The sequence below is a fragment of the Macaca mulatta genome, chromosome 11 (assembly GCF_049350105.2).
Source record: "Macaca mulatta isolate MMU2019108-1 chromosome 11, T2T-MMU8v2.0, whole genome shotgun sequence".
Taxonomy (NCBI): Eukaryota; Metazoa; Chordata; class Mammalia; order Primates; family Cercopithecidae; genus Macaca; species Macaca mulatta.
In genome coordinates, this window is record NC_133416.1 from 79,004,754 (window position 1) to 79,019,249 (window position 14,496).

The 14,496-nt window shown below is 39.8% G+C and overlaps 1 protein-coding gene across 6 annotated transcripts in view; it reads left to right on the top strand.

Moving 5' to 3' along the window:
• TBC1D15 (TBC1 domain family member 15) overlaps positions 1-14,496 on the top strand; it is an 88,565-nt gene that overhangs the window by 14,413 nt on the left and 59,656 nt on the right. For 2 of the 6 annotated variants that reach the window (XM_077954731.1, XM_077954734.1), the window contains exon 2: positions 1,781-1,841. The exons of 2 other annotated variants lie outside the window; for them this stretch is intronic. The gene's annotated coding sequence lies outside the window, so the exon portion shown is untranslated. Of the gene's footprint in view, positions 1-1,780; positions 2,378-14,496 lie in introns of all 6 variants that reach the window. 2 more of the 6 variants (XM_077954733.1, XM_077954732.1) reach the window with 2 other exon arrangements.

Sequence of the window (14,496 nt, forward strand, 5' to 3'; positions counted from 1 at the left end):
TCCCTTTCCCATAGCTGGGAACTCACAATGGTAAGCTAGACAATTGTATTGCTAACTTCATTTGGTTCCTTTCTCTCAGTAGTCACTATCATTCATTGTTTGATGGGGGGAGTATTGTGAAAACCATTGTTTCATAGGTTGGTCAGTATTTTTAGTTTATTATTATTATTTTCCTGGTGGGAGGTTAAATCCAGCCTGTCATTCCATCTTGGCCAGAAGTGGAAGTTTTTATATAGGGTTTCTTTTTCCTTTCTGTTTTTGGTGGAATTAATACCTATCTCTTCTGTACATCTTTTTTCCCCTTCAATCGTAGGCTGAATGTTTTCCAAATTTGTTCTTTTTGTTGTTATGAACTCTTAAGATGGCTTTTTTCTCCCAAGATTTTACTATTTCCTTCTTGTTGGTCTGCATTAATTCTCTTTTCTGTTCTGTACCTTCTGACAGGCAACATTATCAGCAAGATAATTCAAGAATTTTAACAGATGGTATGTGTTTAGAGAATGTGCCAGTAGATGTTTGAGTAGCTGAAGGTCATCATCATATACATAGAGTGGTTTTATACTAGTTTGTAATTTGTATTTAAGTGTCTTTTTTTCTCCCATCTCATTGATAGTCTGTATAATCTTCCAAAACAATAGCATTCCTCTCCCTCCAACCTTTTCTTTTGCACATTAACTTGGTGACAGGTGGTGCTACTTCCTCAAATCTCTGCTTGATCTGTTCTTCCCTTTCTTTTTCTCGAGGTATATTTTTTCATTGTTGAATTTGTGTCATGTTTTCCATCAGACAAAATTCCTTCAGTACCCTTGAGATTGATTTAGATCCTATTTAAGACTTTACATTTTGTGTATTACTTTGTTTCCACACTGCTATAAAGAAATACCTGAGACTAGGTAATTTATAAAGGAAAGAGGTTTTAATTAACTCACAGTTTCGAATGGCTAGGGAGGCCTCAGGAAACTTCACGGCAGAAGGCGAAGGGGAAGCAAGGCATGTCTTACATGGCAGCAGGAGAGAGAGAGTGCTCAGGGGAAACTGCCACTTTTAAACCATAAGATCTTGTGAGAACTCCCTCACTATCATGAGAACAGCATGGGGGAAACTGTCCTTATGATCCAATCACCTCCCATTGGGTTCCTCCCTCGACATGTGGGGATTACAATTTGAGATGAGATTTGGGTAGGGATACAGTTAAACCATATCATTTTGTGTTTATCATCAGTAATTTTTAGCATTTTTATTGTAAAACAAAATTCAGATACTGAAAATCACATTTACCATATAGCTCAACGAGTCATAAGGCAAACCTTCTTGTAATCACCGCTTAGATTAAAAAATAGACCTTTGCCAGGAGATTGAGACCATCCTGGCTAACATGGTGAAACTCCGTCTCTACTAAAAATACAAAAAAATTAGCTGGGCGTGGTGGCGGGAGCCTGTAATCCCAGCTACTCAGGAGGCTGAGGCAGGAGAATGGCGTGAACCCTGGAGGCAGAGCTTGCAGTGAGCCAAGATCACGACACTACACTCCAGTGTGGGCGACACAGCAAGACTCTGTCTCAAAAAAAAAAATAGACCTTTGCCAATAACTCCAGATGACCTTCCATGTACCACCCCTTGTCTCCTAAGAAACTGTTACCCTAACTTTTATCATAATCACTTTCTTGCATTTCTTTATTAGTAGTAGTATTAAAACATAGCTATTGTGTCTTTTTTTAAAAAAAAGATCTTCCATATCTTTTACTTCGTGTTACTTAAGAGTGTTTTTTTCCTTGGCCAGGTGCGGTAGCTCATGCCTGTAATCCCATCACTTTGGGAGGCCGAGGCGGGTGGATCACGAGGTCAGGAGTTCGAGACCATCCTGGCTAACATGGTGAAACCCCGTCTCTACTAAAAATACAAAAAAATTAGCCAGGCGTGGTGGCAGGTGCCTGTGGTCCCAGCTGCTTGGGAGGCTGAGGCAGGAGAATGGCGTGAACCCAGGAGGCAGACCTTGCAGTGAGCCGAGATTGCGCCACTGCACTCCAGCCTGGGCGACAGAGCGAGACCCGTCTCAAAAAAAAAAAAAAGTTTTGGTTTTCTTAATCAGTTGCACCTTTTGCCTTTTTATTGTATGTGATTTTTTGGGGGGTTATCTTGTTATTCTCTTCAAATTTCAATTTAAATTCATTTACCGAAATACATTATTTCTTGATTTTAAAAGATTGGACCATATAGGAATTATGGTTCACCCCGCCCCCATACTGCCAAACCAACCAAATCTTGATTTTGACACTATGTATCCTTCAAGCAGTTTTCATATTCAGTGTTCTCTGCTAGATGAACTGGAAGATGAAATGAAAACATCATTTATATCCCCATTCGAGTTGTATTTTAGGTAAGTTTTTGACATATAATTTGGTCCCTTGTAAAATATCTCAAATTAGTAAGTTGTTAGGTTTGGGGAGTAATATCTCAGATATGGTCTGGGAAACTGATTAGGCTGTTCTGTTTTTACATATTGATGCCTCTGTATCCCTAAGGTAACAGTCATGAGAATGTGTTACCTATACATTCTTTTACTATTTGAGATGCATGGTGCTGATTCTTTGTAGAATTTGGCTTCTTATGGAAGGAGTCTCAAACATGTTGCACATCTCTAGTAGTGTAGACTTTTGTTTTGATCTTTTTCTTCTTTTAGGCTTCAGTTTGCCAGATTCCTGATTGTAGTTTCCATTGACCTTTACCTTCTTGGGATATATATTTTTTCTTTTTTTTCCTGACTTGTTTTTTTCTACTGTTCCTATGACCTCTTCATTTTCTCTCAAATCTTAGGTAGTAGAAAGGAAGAAAGGGACTGCTGATGCTCTTTCTTTGCTTCCTGTAGTACAGAGGACCTACTCATGTTCACAGCACTGGTAGTTGGTGAATACTACAGATTGGGATGCAAACAGCATGTAGGATATTGGAACAGTTTTGTCAGTGTCCATATATGCTGAGCCTTAAGTTGATAGCCTTTTTCATTATGTACTCTTTGGACAAATAAAACTTGTAGAGTAGACCTTTCAGTCTCAGCCCTAGAGTAGTAGAAGAAGCTTGAGCAAATCACTTGATTTTCTTGCAGTTTTTTCAGTTACAAGATGGGAATGATAATATCTATCTAACTGAATTTTGAGGGTCAGATTTGATAATGTAGAAATGTTTTTGTAAAGTAATGGGTAATAAAAATATTACATAGCAGATAAAAGCATTTGAAGCTTTCTTTAAAAATTTAATTTTTTTTTTCTTAAAAGATGGGGGTCGGGGGGCATCTTGCTTTACTGCCCAGGATGGTCTTGAACTGCTGGCCTCAAGTGATCCTCCTGTGTTGGCTTCCCAGTGTCCTGGAATTACACTGCGTCTGCCCAGAACCTTTTAATTTTGCGTTAGAGATCATGAATAAAACCAGAGTGAAGCAATTGAAAGCTTATTCTACTAACAAATGTTATCTGAGGTGAAATTATTCACATCATAATTGCTCCCTGTAGCAAAATAATTTTTTTGTAACAAATATGCCTGGAGATAGCTTTTCAAATGTCAGTTATTACAGTTGATAAACATAAGAAGCAGAATGTTCTATGGCAGGATACTAAAGAATCAATTCATGATAGAGTCTAAGAAATATCTTCGTTATTATATATTATTGAAGTTTTAATTGGACTTTTAAAAATCTAGATTTTGCTTTTATTTTTTAATTGGCACATAATTGTACATATTTATGGAGTACAGTGTGATAATTTGATATATGTATATAATGTGTAATCAAATCTTAGCCTATCTATTGCTTAGAACATTTATTATTTCTTTGTGTTAGAAGCATTCACAATCTCTTCTATTTGAAAATATACAATAAATTGTTAATTATATCATGTAATAGTGCTGTAGAACATTAGAATTTATTCTTCCTGTCTAGCTGTACTTTAGTATTGATTAACCAACCTTTGTCTACTTCCCTTCCCCCAACCCTTCCCTGCCTGTAGTAACTGCTATTCTCCTTTCTACTTCGATGAAGCCAACTGTTTTAGCTTCTACATATGAGTTAGAACATGTGGTATTTATCTTCCTGTGGCTGGCTTATTTTACTTAACATATTCCTTGATGCTCATCCATGTTACTGCAAATGACAGGATTTTTTTCATTTTTGTGGCTTAATTGTATACCATTGTGTATATATACCATATTTTCTTTCTTTTTTTGTTTTTTGAGACAGAGTTTCACTCTTCTTGCCCAGGCTGGAGTGCAATGGCGTGACCTTGACTCACCACAGCCTCTGCTTCCCGGGTTCAAGTGATTCTCCTGTCTCAGCCCCCTGAGTAGCTGGAATTACAGGCATGTGCCACCACGCCTGGCTAATTTTGTATTTTTAGTAGAGACAGGGTTTCTCCCTGTTGGTCAGGCTGGTCTCGAACTCCCGACCTCAGGTGATGTGCCCACTTTGGCCTCCCAAAGTGGTGGGATTACAGGTGTGAGCCACCGTGCCTGGCCACCACATTTTCTTTATCCAGTCATCTGTTGATGGACTCTTAGATTGACTCTGTATCTTGGCTATTGTGAATAGTGCAGCAGTAAACTTGGGAGTGCTTCTTTGACGTACTGATTTTCTTTTTTTTTGGATATATAGTCAAAAGTGGGATTACTGGATCATATGGTAATTTTTTTTTTCTTTTTTTTGAGATAGAGTCTCCCTTTGTTGCTCAAGCTGGAATGCAGTGATGTAATCTTGCCTTACTGCAACCTCCCAATTTCTGGGTTCAGGCAATCCTCTCACCTCAGCCTCCTGAACAGCTGGGACTACAAGCATGTGCCACCATGTCTGGCTAATTATTTTTGTATTTTTGTAGAGATAACGTTTCACCATGTTGCCCAGGCTGGTCTTGAACTCCTGAGTTCAAACCATCTGCCCTCTTTGGCCTCCCAAAGTGTTGGGATTACAAGCGTGAGCTATCACGCCTGGCCACTGTTTTTAGTTTTTTGAGGAACCTTCATACTGTTTTCTGTAGTGGTTGAACCAATTTACATTCCCACCAGCAGTATATAAGAGTTATCTTTTCTCCATATCCTCACCAGCATTTTTGTTGTTGTTGTTGTTTTGATGACAAATAATTAGTCATCAGTTAATTAGCCTTTCTGGGATGAGATGGTATCTCATTGAGGTTTTGATTTGCATTTTCTTGCTAATTAGTGATGTTGAACATTTTTTTCATATACCTGTTAGCCATTTGTATGGTTTTTTTTGTCATTGTCATTTTTAAATGTAGATATAGAGTTTTATCGAGGCAACCAGCCCCCAGTATTTCAACGTAGGTTCTTTTCTATTTTCCCTAAGTGTTGGCTGGTTTGAGAAATAAAGAGAAAGAGTACAAAAGAAATAAATTTTACAGCTGGGTGTCTGGGGGTGACATTGCATGTCGGCAGGTTCCATGATGCACCTTGAGCTGCAAAACCAGCAAGTTTTTATTAGGGGTTTCAAAAGGGGAGGGGTGTACAAACAGGGAATGAGTCACAGAGATCACATGCTTCAAAGGCAATAAAATATCACAAGGGCAGAGGGGCAGAGTGAGATCACAAGTTCAGGGCAAAACAAGAATTACTGGTGAAGGTCCATGTCCATTGGGCACACATTGTCATTGATAAACATCTTAACAGGAACAGGGTTCGAGAGCAGACAACCGGTCTGACTAGAATTTGCCAGGCTGGAATTTCCTAATCCTAGCAAGCCTGAGGGCACTGCAGGAGACCAGGGCATATTTCATCCTTTATCTACAACTGCATAAGACAGACACTCCCAGAGTGGCCATTTTGGAGACCTCCCCCTGGGAATGCATTCGTTTTCCCAGGGTTATTCCTTGAAGAGAAAAGAATTCAGTGGTATTTCTCCTATTTGCTTTCTGAAAGAAGAGAAATATGACTCTGTTCTGCCTGGCCCTGCAGGCAGTCAGACTTTATAGTTATCTCCCTTGTTCCCTGAAAATCACTGTTATCCTGTTCTTTTCAAGGTGCCCAGATTTCATATTGTTCAAACACACATGCTTTACAAACAATTTGTGCAGATAACGCAAGCATCACAGGGTCCTGAGGTGACATACATCCTTAGCTTACAAAGATGATGGGATTAAGAGGTTAAAGACAGGCATAGGAAATTTATTATAAGAGTATTGATTGGGGAAGTAATAGATGTCCATGAAATCTTCCCAATTTATGTTCAGAGACTGCATTAAAGACAGGTGTAAGAAATTATAAAAAGTATTAATTTGGGGAACTAACAAATGTCCATGAAATATTCACAATTTATGTTCTTCTGCCATGGCTTCAGCTGGTCCCTCCATTCAGGTTCCCTGTCTTCCCTCAACAGAGTTTATTTGTGCCAAGATGGAGGATTGCAGTCCGGAAGCACAGATTCAAGTTGCCCTGAATATAAACTTCCTGTATGTCATCTTTTGAGAGATACCTATTTAACTTATTTACCCTTTTTTAAATTGGAGTATTTTTTTTTTTCTGTTGAGGTTTTTGACTTTCTTGTATCTTCTGGATATTGAACCCTTGTTGGATGTATAGTTTGCAGGTATTTTTTCCCATTCTACAGGTTGTATCTTCATTCTCTTGTTTCCTATGCTATGCAGAAGTTGTTATTTTGATGTAATCCTGTTTGTCTGTTTTTGCTCTTGTTTCCAGTGCTTTTGCAATCTTCTCTATAAAATCTTTGTCCTGACCAGTGCCCTGAATAATTTCCTCTAGTAGTTTTTGAAGCATTTTCTTACAGTAGTTTCATAGTTTTGGATCTTACATTTAAGCCTTCAATCTTTTTTTTCTTTTTTGAAATGAAGTCTCGCTATGTTGCCCAGGCTGGAATGCAGTGGTGCGATCTCAACTCACTGCACCCTCTATTTCCCAGGTTCAAGCGATTCTTCTGCCTCAGCCTCCCAAGTAGCTGGGATTACAGGCACCTGCCACCATGCCCTGCTGATTTTTTTTTTTTTTTTTGTATTTTTAGTAGAGATGGGGTTTCACCATATTGGCAGGATGGTCTTGAACTCCCAACCTCAGGTGATGTGCCTGACTCGGCCTCCCAAAGTGCTGGGATTACAAGCATGAGCCACCATGCGTAGCCCTTCAATCCATTTTGAGTTGATTTTTGTATATGGTGAGAGATAGGGTTCTAGTTTCATTTTTTCTGCGTATACATATTTAGTTTTCCCAGCACCATTTATAGAAGAGGCTGTTTCTTCCTCAGTGAATGTTCTTGGTGACTTTGTCAAAAATCAGTTGGCTCTAAATTTATTTCTGGGTTCCTTATTCTCTTTAATTGGTCTGTGTATGTTTTTTATGTCAGCACCATGCTGTTTTGGTTACTATAGGTTTGTAGTATATTTTGAAGTCTGGTAGTGTGAGGCATCCAGCTTTGTTCTTTTTGCTTAGGATTGCTTTGGCTATTTGGGATCTTTTGTGGTTCCATATGAATTTTAGGATTGTTTTTCAATTTCTGGGAAGATCGTCATTGGTATTTTGATAGAGATTGCATTGAATGTGTAGATTGCTTTTGGTATTGTGGTCATTTTCACAATATTCTTCTAGTCTATGAACATGGATGCCTTTCCATTATTTTATGTCCTCCTTAAGTTTTCATCAGTGTTTGCAGTTATTCTTGTAGAGCTCTTTCACCTTGGTTAAATTTATTCCTACATTATTTCCTTTTTGTTTGTTTGTAGCTATTGTAAATGGAATTGCTTTCTTGGTTTCTTTTTCTGTTAGTTCTTTATTGGTGTATAGAAATGCTACTGATTTTTGTACATAGATTTCGCGTCCTGCAACTTTATGTAATTTATCAGTTTATCAGTGTTAGGAGTTTTTCAGTAGAGCTTTTAGGGTTTTCTGTAAGATTATGTCTGCAAACAAGGATTCCTTACAGTTTGGATGTCCTTTCTTTTTTTCTCTTGTCTAATTGCTCTGGCTAGGACTTCCAGTACTGTGTGTTGACTAAAAGTGGTGAAAGTGGCCATCCTTGTCTTGTACCAGATCTTAGAGAAAAACTTTGAACTTTTCCCTGTTAAGTATATTGTTGGCCGTAAAGTTCATTGTGTTCAAGTATGTTTCTTCTACCAACTTGCTTAGAGTTTTTATCATGAGGGATGTTTAATATTATAAATGCTTTTCTTTCCTGTCTATTGAGATGATCATATGATTTTTTTTTAACTTATTTATTATTATTATACTTTAAGTTCTAGGGTACATGTGCATAATGTGCAGGTTTGTTACACATGTATACTTGTGCCATGTTGGTGTGCTGCACCCATCAACTCGTCATTTACATCAGGTATAACTCCCAATGCCATCCCTCCCCCCTACCCCCTCCCCAGGATAGGCCCTGGTGTGTGATGTTCCCCTTCCTGAGTCCAAGTGATCTCATTGTTCAGTTCCCACCTATGAGTGAGAACATGCGGTGTTTGGTTTTCTGTTCTTGTGATAGTTTGCTAAGAATGATGGTTTCCAGCTGCATCCATGTCCCTACAAAGGACACAAACTCATCCTTTTTTATGGCTGCATAGTATTCCATGGTGTATATGTGCCACATTTTCTTAATCCAATCTGTCACTGATGGACATTTGGGTTGATTCCAAGTCTTTGCTATTGTGAATAGTGCCGCAATAAACATACGTGTGCATGTGTCTTTATAGCAGCATAATTTATAATCCTTTGGGTATATACCCAGTAATGGGATGGCTGGGTCATATGGTACATCTAGTTCTAGATCCTTGAGGAATCGCCATACTGTTTTCCATAATGGTTGAACTAGTTTACAATCCCACCAACAGTGTAAAAGTGTTCCTATTTCTCCACATGCTCTCCAGCACCTGTTGTTTCCTGACTTTTTAATGATCGCCATTCTAACTGGTGTGAGATGTTATCTCATTGTGGTTTTGATTTGCATTTCTCTGATGGCCAGTGATGATGAGCATTTTTTCATGTGTCTGTTGGCTGTATGAATGTCTTCTTTTGAGAAATGTCTGTTCATATCCTTTGCCCACTTTTTGATGGGGTGGTTTGTTTTTTTCTTGTAAATTTGTTTGAGTTCTTTGCAGGTTCTGGATATTAGCCCTTTGTCAGATGAGTAGATTGCAAAAATTTTCTCCCATTCTGTAGGTTGCCTGTTCACTCTGACTGTAGTTTCTTTTGCTGTGCAGAAGCTCTTTAGTTTAATTAGATCCCATTTGTCAATTTTGGCTTTTGCTGCCGTTGCTTTTGGTGTTTTAGACATGAAGTCTTTGCCCATGCCTATGTCCTGAATGGTACTACCTAGGTTTTCCTCTAGGATTTTTATGGTATTAGGTCTAACATTTAAGTCTCTAATCCATCTTGAATTAATTTTCATATAAGGAGTAAGGGAAAGGATCCAGTTTCAGCTTTCTACTTATGGCTAGCCAATTTTCCCAGCACCATTTATTAAATAGGGAATCCTTGCCCCATTTCTTGTTTCTCTCAGGTTTGTCAAAGATCAGATGGCTGTAGATGTGTGGTATTATTTCTGAGGACTCTGTTCTGTTCCATTGGTCTATATCTCTGTTTTGGTACCAGTCCCATGCTGTTTTGGTTACTGCAGCCTTGTAGTATAGTTTGAAGTCAGGTAGCGTGATGCCTCCAGCTTTGTTCTTTTGACTTAGGATTGTCTTGGAGATGCGGGCTCTTTTTTGGTTCCATATGAACTTTAAAGCAGTTTTTTCCAATTCTGTGAAGAAACTCATTGGTAGCTTGATGGGGATGACATTGAATCTATAAATTACCTTGGGCAGTATGGCCATTTCACGATATTGATTCTTCCTATCCATGAGCATGGTGTGTTCTTCCATTTGTTTGTGTCCTCTTTTATTTCACTGAGCAGTGGTTTGTAGTTCTCCTTGAAGAGGTCCTTTACATCCCTTGTAAGTTGGATTCCTAGGTATTTTATTGTCTTTGAAGCAATTGTGAATGGAAGTTCATTCATGATTTGGCTCTGTGTTTGTCTGTTACTGGTGTATAAGAATGCTTGTGATTTTTGCACATTAATTTTGTATCCTGAGACTTTGCTGAAGTTGCTTATCAGCTTAAGGAGATTTTGGGCTGAGACAATGGGTTTTTCTAAATATACAATCATGTCATCTGCAAAGAGGGACAATTTGACTTCTTCTTTTCCTAACTGAATACCCTTGATTTCTTTCTCTTGCCTAATTGCCCTAGCCAGAACTTCCAACACTATGTTGAATAGGAGTGGTGAGAGAGGGCATCCCTGTCTTGTGCCAGTTTTCAAAGGGAATTTTTCCAGTTTTTGCCCATTCAGTATGATATTGGCTGTGGGTTTGTCATAAATAGCTCTTATTATTTTGAGGTACGTTCCATCAATACTGAATTTATTGAGCGTTTTTAGCATGAAGGGCTGTTGAATTTTGTCAAAAGCCTTTTCTGCATCTATTGAGATAATCATGTGGTTCTTGTCTTTGGTTCTGTTTATATGCTGGATTATGTTTATTGATTTGCGAATGTTGAACCAGCCTTGCATCCCAGGGATGAAGCCCACTTGATCATGGTGGATAAGCTTTTTGATGTGTTGCTGAATCCGGTTTGCCAGTATTTTATTGAGGATTTTTGCATGGATGTTCATCAGGGATATTGGTCTAAAATTCTCTTTTTTTGTTGTGTCTCTGCCAGGCTTTGGTATCAGGATGATGTTGGCCTCATAAAATGAGTTAGGGAGGATTCCCTCTTTTTCTATTGATTGGAATAGTTTCAGAAGGAATGGTACCAACTCCTCCTTGTACCTCTGGTAGAATTCAGCTGTGAATCCATCTGGTCCTGGACTTTTTTTGGTTGGTAGGCTATTAATTATTGCCTCAATTTCAGAGCCTACTATTGGTCTATTCAGGGATTCAACTTCTTCCTGGTTTAGTCTTGGAAGAGTGTAAGTGTCCAGGAAATTATCCATTTCTTCTAGATTTTCCAGTTTATTTGCGTAGAGGTGTTTATAGTATTCTCTGATGGTAGTTTGTATTTCTGTGGGGTCGGTGGTGATATCCCCTTTATCATTTTTAATTGCGTCGATTTGATTCTTCTCTCTTTTCTTCTTTATTAGTCTTGCTAGTGGTCTGTCAATTTTGTTGATCTTTTCAAAAAACCAACTCCTGGATTCATTGATTTTTTGGAGGGTTTTTTGTGTCTCTATCTCCTTCAGTTCTGCTCTGATCTTAGTTATTTCTTGCCTTCTGCTAGCTTTCGAATGTGTTTGCTCTTGCTTCTCTAGTTCTTTTAATTGCGATGTTAGAGTGTCAATTTTATATCTTTCCTGCTTTCTCTCGTGGGCATTTAGTGCTATAAATTTCCCTCTACACACTGCTTTAAATGTGTCCCAGAGATTCTGGTATGTTGTATCTTTGTTCTCATTGGTTTCAAAGAACATCTTTATTTCTGCCTTCATTTTGTTATGTACCCAGTAGTCATTCAGGAGCAGGTTGTTCAGTTTCCATGTAGTTGAGCGGTTTTGATTGAGTTTCTTAGTCCTGAGTTCTAGTTTGATTGCACTGTGGTCTGAGAGACAGTTTGTTATAATTTTGTTCTTGTACATTTGCTGAGGAGTGCTTTACTTCCAATTACGTGGTCAATTTTGGAGTAAGTATGATGTGGTGCTGAGAAGAATGTATATTCTGTTGATTTGGGGTGGAGAGTTCTATAGATGTCTATTAGGTCTGCTTGCTGCAGAGATGAGTTCAATTCCTGGATATCCTTGTTAACTTTCTGTCTCATTGATCTGTCTAATGTTGACAGTGGAGTGTTGAAGTCTCCCATTATTATTGTATGGGAGTCTTAAGTCTCTTTGTAAGTCTCTAAGGACTTGCTTTATGAATCTGGGTGCTCCTGTATTGGGTGCATATATATTTAGGATAGTTAGCTCTTCCTGTTGAATTGATCCCTTTACCATTATGTAATGGCCTTCTTTGTCTCTTTTGATCTTTGATGGTTTAAAGTCTGTTTTATCAGAGACTAGTATTGCAACCCCTGCTTTTTTTTGTTCTCCATTTGCTTGGTAAATCTTCCTCCATCCCTTTATTTTGAGCCTATGTATATCTCTGCGTGTGAGATGGGTCTCCTGAATACAGCAGACTGATGGGTCTTGACTCTTTATCCAGTTTGCCAGTCTGTGTCTTTTAATTGGAGCATTTAGTCCATTTACATTTAAGGTTAAGATTGTTATGTGTGAACTTGATCCTGCCATTATGATATTAACTGGTTATTTTGCTCGCTAGTTGATGCAGTTTCTTCCTAGCCTCGATGGTCTTTACATTTTGGCATGTTTTTGCAATGGCTGGTACTGGTTGTTCCTTTCCATGTTTAGTGCTTCCTTCAGGGTCTCTTGTAAGGCAGGCCTAGTGGTGACAAAATCTCTAAGCATTTGCTTATCTGTAAAGGATTTTATTTCTCCTTCACTTATGAAACTTAGTTTGGCTGGATATGAAATTCTGGGTTTAAAATTCTTTTCTTTAAGAATGTTGAATATTGGCCCCCACTCTCTTCTGGCTTGTAGAGTTTCTGCCGAGAGATCTGCTGTTAGTCTGATGGGCTTCCCTTTGTGGGTAACCCAACCTTTCTCTCTGGCTGCCCTTAAGATTTTTTCCTTCATTTCAACTTTGGTGAATCTGGCAATTATGTGTCTTGGAGTTGCTCTTCTTGAGGAGTATCTTTGTGGCGTTCTCTGTATTTCCTGGATTTGAATGTCGGCCTGCCCTACTAGGTTGGGGAAGTTCTCCTGGATGATATCCTGAAGAGTGTTTTCCAACTTGGTTCCATCTTCCCCCTCACTTTCAGGCACCCCAATCAGACGTAGATTTGGTCTTTTTACATAATCCCATACTTCTTGCAGGCTTTGTTCATTTCTTTTTCTTCTTTTTTCTTTTGGTTTCTCTTCTCGCTTCATTTCATTCATTTGATCCTCAATCGCTGATACTCTTTCTTCCAGTTGATCGAGTCGGTTACTGAAGCTTGTGCATTTGTCACGTATTTCTCGTGTCATGGTTTTCATCTCTTTCGTTTCGTTTAGGACCTTCTCTGCATTAATTACTCTAGCCATCAATTCTTCCACTTTTTTTTCAAGATTTTTAGTTTCTTTGCGCTGGGTACGTAATTCCTCCTTTAGCTCTGAGAAGTTTGATGGACTGAAGCCTTCTTCTCTCATCTCGTCAAAGTCATTCTCCGTCCAGCTTTGATCCGTTGCTGGGGATGAGCTGCGCTCCTTTGCCGGGGGAGATGCGCTCTTATTTTTTGAATTTCCAGCTTTTCTGCCCTGCTTTTCCCCCATCTTTGTGGTTTTATCTGCCTCTGGTCTTTGATGATGGTGATGTACTGATGGGGTTTTGGTGTAGGTGTCCTTCCTGTTTGATAGTTTTCCTTCTAACAGTCAGGACCCTCAGCTGTAGGTCTGTTGGAGATTGCTTGAGGTCCACTCCAGACCCTGTTTGCCTGGGTATCAGCAGCAGAGGCTGCAGAAGATAGAATATTGCTGAACAGCGAGTGTACCTGTCTGATTCTTGCTTTGGAAGCTTCCTCTCAGGGGTGTACTCCACCCTGTGAGGTGTGGGGTGTCAGACTGCCCCCAGTGGGGGATGTCTCCCAGTTAGGCTACTCAAGGGTCAGGGACCCACTTGAGCAGGGAGTCTGTCCCTTCTCAGATCTCAACCTCCGTGTTGGGAGATCCACTGCTCTCTTCAAAGCTGTCAGACAGAGTCGTTTGCGTCTGCAGAGGTTTCTGCTGTTTTTGTTATTGTTTACTGTGCCCTGTCCCCAGAGGTGGAGTCTACAGAGACAGGCAGGTTTCCTTGAGCTGCCGTGAGCTCCACCCAGTTCGAGCTTCCCAGCAGCTTTGTTTACCTACTTAGGCCTCAGCAATGGCGGGCGCCCCTCCCCCAGCCTCGCTGCTGCCTTGCGCGATATTGCAGACTGCTGTGCTAGCAATGAGGGAGGCTTCGTGGGCGTGGGACCCTCCCGGCCAGGTGTGGGATATGATCTCCTGGTGTGCCTGTTTGCTTAAAGCGCAGTATTGGGGTGGGAGTTACCCGATTTTCCAGGTGTTGTGTGTCTCAGTTCCCCTGGCTAGGAAAAGGGATTCCCTTCCCCCTTGCGCTTCCCAGGTGAGGCGATGCCTCGCCCTGCTTCAGCTCTCGCTGGTCGGGCTGCAGCAGCTGACCAGCACCTATCGTCCGGCACTCCCCAGTGAGATGAACCCAGTACCTCAGTTGAAAATGCAGAAATCACCGGTCTTCTGTGTCGCTCGCGCTGGGAGTTGGAGACTGGAGCTGTTCCTATTCGGCCATCTTGCTCCGCCCCCTCGATCATATGATTTTTCTCCTTCATTCTAATGATGTGATATATCAAATTTATTGATTTGCATATGTTGAACCATCCGTGCATCCTGGGATAAATTGCATTTGATCATGGTCAGTGATCTTTTTAATGTGCTACTGG